Raw genomic sequence first — 5,786 nt, forward strand, 5'->3', positions numbered from 1 at the left:
CAGCAGTGTGCAGCATGCAGCAGTGTGCAGCATGCAGCAGTGTGAGGCATGCAGCAGTGTGAGGCATGCAGCAGTGTGAGGCATACAGCAGTGTGTGGCATGCAGCAGCGTGTGTGTCGTCCAGCAGTGTGTGTCATGCAGCAGTGTGCAGCATGCAGCAATGTGAGGCGTGCAGCAGTGTGAGGCGTCCAGCAGTGTGTCGTGCAGCAGTGTGCAGCATGCAGCAATGTGAGGCGTGCAGCAGTGTGAGGCGTGTGGCAGTGTGCAGCATGCAGCAGTGTGAGTAATGCAGCAGTGTGCAGCAATTTGAGGCGCGCAGCAGTGTGTGGTGCGCAGCAGTGTGTGGCGAGCAGAAGTTTGGCGTGCAGCAGTGTGGCATGCAGCAGTGTGAGGTGTGCAGCAGTGTGAGGCGTGCAGCAGTGTGAGGTGTGCATCAGTGTGTGGCGTGCATCAGTGTGTGGCGTGCAGCAGTGTGCAGCATGCAGCAGTGTGTTTAATGCAGCAGTGTGCAGCATTGTGACGTGTGCAGCAGTGTGAGGCGTGCAGCAGTGTGAGGTGTTCGGCAGTGTGCAGCATGCAGCACTGTAAGTAATGCAGCAACATGCAGCAGTGTGAGGCGTGCAGCAGTGTGAGGCATGCAGCAGTGTGTGGTGTGCAGTAGTGTGTGGCGTGCAGCAGTGTGTGGCGTGCAGCAGTGTGTCGTGCAGCAGTGTGCAGCAGTGTGGGGTGTGCAGCAGTGTGAGGCGTGCAGCAGTGTGGCGTGCATCAGTGTGTGGCGTGGAACAGTGTGTCGTGCAGCAGTGTGCAGCATGCAGCAGTGTGAGGCATGCAGCAGTGTGAGGCGTGCAGCAGTGTGAGGTGTGCAGCAGTGTGAGGCGTGCAGCAGTGTGAGGCGTGCAGCAGTGTGAGGCATGCAGCAGTGTGAGGCGTGCGGCAGTGTGCAACATGCAGCAGTGTGAGTAATGCAGCTGTGTGCAGCGTGCAACAGTGTGAGGCGTGCAGCAGTGTGTGGCGTGCAGTAGTGTGTGGCGTGGAGCAGTGTGTGGCGTGCAGCAGTGTGTGGTGTGCAGCAGTGTGTCGTGCAGCAGTGTGTGGCATGCAACAGTGTGTGGCGTGCAGCAGTGTGAGGCATGCAGCAGTGTGAGGCGTGCAGCAGTGTATGGCGTGCAGCAGTGTGTGGCATGCAGCAGTGTGTGGCGTGCAGCAGTGTGAGGCTTGCAGCAGTGTGTGGCGTGCAGCAGTGTGAGGTGTGCAACAGTGTGAGGCGTGCAGCAGTGTGTGGCATGCAGCAGTGTGTGGCGTGCAGCAGTGTGAGGCTTGCAGCAGTGTGTGGCGTGCAGCAGTGTGAGGCGTGGGGGAAAATGCACTGAGAAAGAGTGGGGGGAGCACGAGCCGACACAAGAGTGGGGGAGGGGATACTCGAGCCGACGAAAGAGTGGGGGGAAAAAATCTCTAGCCGACAACTGTGGGGAAAAAAAGCACTAGCAGACGAAAGAGTGGGGAAAGAAATGCATGATCCGACGAAAAAAGCATGAGTCAGAGAAGAAAGTAAAATGTGAGCCAAAGAAAGACCGGAAATAAGTAACGAGCCATGTAGTAAAAAAAAAAGCTCTCGCCATTGCTGTGGTAGGGGCGGGGGAGAGCATTCCTTTCAAGTCTGATGCGGAGGGCGGGGGAGCGGCAGCCTTTGAAGTCTGATGTCGAGGCACAGACAAATGTGGTGTGTGATGTGGCTGGTGATGATGTGTACGCGCATAACTCACATGAACTTTACGCGATCCGCAGCTAGGTAGACTTTTCTTTTACGCTTACTATAATTTCGCCTATTTATCCCTGCGGGATAGAATAGGCAAGACCTAAAAAGCATTTGCAATGCAACAGGTCTCGCATTTGCGAGAGTTAGGGCTATTGGTGTTGTAAATGACAATGTGTCTGTAAAAAAGAGGGACACATTTTGGTCCAGAGACATAACACATTGAGGAAACAACAAACGTACAAAGCATAAATATTACAGTAGACATTACATAATAAGATCATTTTCCTTTTGTAAGAATCCACAATATGATGTTTAAGTGGAAACATTTATTTCCAGTATGAGCAGCTCTTTTGCCATATTTTATAGTATACATTTGCTTAGTACAAGGAAATTCCATACCTAAGAAATTCTTGGGGTCTTTCATGATTTTTATGAAACATTATACACTCCTAAGAATCAATTTACCAAGGTTACCTGTCAACAGTTTTTTCAATCAATTCCTACTAATACTATTTTCCTTACTGATTGAATTAGGGAAACTAATTGATACTGAGGAAATTATTCAGGCTATTCTCTCTGGTAAAGCTCCAGGACCAGATGGTTTTCCTCTTGTGTTTTATAAAACCTTTACTCCCTCAATTATTAAATATCTTAAGAGGGTTTTTGAAGATTATGTTGTTTCTGGTAAGGTTTCTAGCTCGGCTGATGAAGCTACTATTGTAGTTTTACCAAAAGATAGTAAAGACCATGCTGATCCTAAAAATTATCGTCCAATTTCATTAGTAAATATGGAAGCTAAAATCTTTGCAAAGAGCTTAGCCAAGCACTTGAAAGGTCACACTCCCAATCTCATACATGCTTCCCAGACAGGCTGCGAACCTCAGAATCAATGGCGCTACATCTTCTTTTTTTAATCTTCGTCAGGGCACTAGACAAGGCTGCCCTCTTTCTTCCCATCTTTTTCTCTTCTCTGTAGATCCGCTTCTTCGTCTTCTCAATTTGAATCAGGGTATTAAGGGGTTTCAATTTGGTTCATGTGCGCTTAAAATGGCTGCATATGCGGATGACGTCCTTATTTTTTTAGAGGATATTGCAACTGTGATCCCCATTATATCGGACATCATAAGTGATTTTTCATCCGTCTCTGGATACACTCTCAATAAAGATAAGATGGAAATGTTCCCTCTAAATGCATTGTGTTTTCCTGTTCACATGGGTGATTCTGGTTTTAAATGACAATAAATACTTAATTTGGTTTTGTAAGAACTTATCGGACACTATCTCCTTTAATAAATCTCTAATCTTATCCAAGGTTAAAGATCTTTGATCTTCCTGTTCTCCTAAATATATTTCTTGGTGGGCAAGATTGCAAACTCTCAAAATGATGATTACACCGTATATTAATTTTGTATCCTCCATGTTACCTATAAAGCTTTCTTTTGCCTTCTTTCATGAGCTTGACTCAATCTCTTAAATTTTTTTATGGAGTGATAAAAGAGCTAGAATTTCCTGAGTTGGGGAGCTGTAAACTTCCAGATTGGAATTTATATCAGATCTCCTTTCTTGCACCTCAAGAGGCCCGTTGGTTCTTACCGGATTTGCATCTAGTACCCCCTTGGATTTATATTGAAAGGGAACTTTGCCCTCCTTTCTCCACCCCTTCTCTCCTCACGGCATCCTGCCTTAATTTAGACCATTCTCAACGTATTATATTAGACACGATTAATGCATTAAAATATGTTGATAAGAAAATATCTAAACCTGTACATAAATCAAGATGGTCTTCTTTGTGGCATAGTACTAAACGTCTACTGATATTAAGCCGAACATAGCTTCTTTGTGGGCGACCAAGGGTATTAGATTGGTGAAAGATTTGTACAATTCCAATCATGGTATCGTGGACTTCTTTATTGCAGAATTGGCATATCATTGAAGCCTTCCAGGTCACAATAGCAGTAAGCAAGAAACAAACCCTATAAGAGCAAGAGTCTAAATAACTGTGAATATATAGGTTATGTTTTGTTCTTCTTTCCTTTTCTTTTAGTTTCTTATAGGAAAGAGACAACTATTTCTCTCTATTATAAACCCTGACTGGTGAATCAGGAAGCGCCAGAATTGAGAGGTACATTGTTTATTGTGATATTGTTTTCATGTATAAGTGTACAATTAAGAATACAAGTCTGGCAGATGAGTAACTGCAATGTTTATTGTTCTTTGCTGAAGACGTTCGTAGCATGCAAGTTTGAAGTTCGAGTACTAGGAAGAGTCAAGAGGAGCAGTGTTCTCTCTTTTGTTATTTTATCCACTTCCCCCTTCCCTTGGGCTTCTTTTTTCTTCTGCATTGTGCTCCCAACTGTGCAGTGAGAATAGAGGTTTAAGAGAGGGTGTGAATATTCATCTCATCTTTCCGGCAGAACTGACTGGAGGTGCAGGTGAGTGAGGACTTGACAGTATCAGGGTGAATCTCAGCAGCGATTTTATGCAGTTTAGAGATTGCATCAAAAACAGACGGGGCATGATCAGGGATGTAAACACAACTGCTCCCGATGATGCGACATGCACCGCCTCAATCAGCCAATACAACATCAAGGACCATTCGATTTTGGAGCGCCACAATCCTTGCAATTTTCAGTTTTTCTGGGATGTGTCCAAGTGCCATAGCTGTCTGGTTGGTCACAGCCTCTACAACACGTGTTAAGCATCTGATTTTCCTGCTGTTCAAAGCGTCACCAATAAAGAAGAACAATCCCAAATTAAAGTCAACATATTGCTGTAGTGCAGTGTCAGTTTGATCCACCTCATCATGATTTATTGTCCTCTTATATCGGTTCTTGGAAATATCATTATACAGTTTATAGTCTTTGTGGGAGTAGCAGGAGCCAAAAACACAGGTGGTAACAAAAAGGACACATAGCAAGTTCCTGACCATCCAATGGGCAGATGGTAGTATCCTTTATTTCCACATATAAAATAGGTATTATGTGAGGACATAAAACTGCTGTTATTTACCCCAGTAATATTCAATACCAAGTGCAATTGCTTTTCCCCACGGGGATTCTTCCAACACTGTTCACACACAAGTCTGCTCGGGCTCTAGTAGCAGCTATAACAGTAGGTCCATTTCCCTTGGTTGTTTGAGTGTTTGGGAAAACATAATGCGTAGAGGAGTTTCCTCGACAATTCTCCTCCATTTCCCATACAGTTCCTTTAGCCTGTGGATCTCCTTCTTCATCAGGAGAGCACGCTTTTATTAAGATAAAAATTCAACCTTCCTACATCAGCATCAGTGATATTAGCAACTTCAGATGCCCATAGCAGCGGAAACCAAGCTCTACAAGATCCCTTGAGTGAAAACGGCAGAGGATTGAAAGGTGTTCCTCCCTTTTTCTGATGAGCTGGCATCATTACACACACCCAACAGTTGGTGACGTTTGTAGCATTATGGGTGTGATGCAGCATCTGAATGAATGTATTATTGAGATAGGACATTCTATGCTGCTGCTCATGATAGGGAAGGGAGACATAATGGTGCTCAATGGGGGCTGGAGTAGTGGCATTCAGTGTTGGGTTGATCAGGAGCCACTTCCTCTACAACCCATACTATTACTGCCATAATAATCACGATGAAAGTAAACCCAGCAATGAACATAGTCTTCTTGTCGGAGATTCTCGCAGCAGTCAATGTCTTTTCCATAGGCATGTTTGAAACAACAAAGCAGATGAGCTCTAAAGTCCTGGGCAGCCGTTGGTTTCTTCACTGAGAGTTAAGACGGATGTCACAAAGACAAAGATCCCCCTCCCTCGCCGGCTCAGTCTCTCACTAACCCAGGACGGTTGCTCAACCAGTCTTTTTCGGCAATGCAGCTTCTCTCTGGGGTCGCAGCTGATATCGAGATGCACCAGGTATCGTATGGTCCTCAGGTTCTTCAGGTGATATGACTTGGCCTCTCTCTGTGTCCAAGATATTTCGATGGTCGGCAAGTGCGGCGTGTTCCACCAGGGCAGATGGCACTTTCTTACAATGCGTGGA

The sequence above is a fragment of the Lissotriton helveticus genome, chromosome 10 (genome assembly GCF_964261635.1).
Source record: "Lissotriton helveticus chromosome 10, aLisHel1.1, whole genome shotgun sequence".
Lineage (NCBI taxonomy): Eukaryota > Metazoa > Chordata > Amphibia > Caudata > Salamandridae > Lissotriton > Lissotriton helveticus.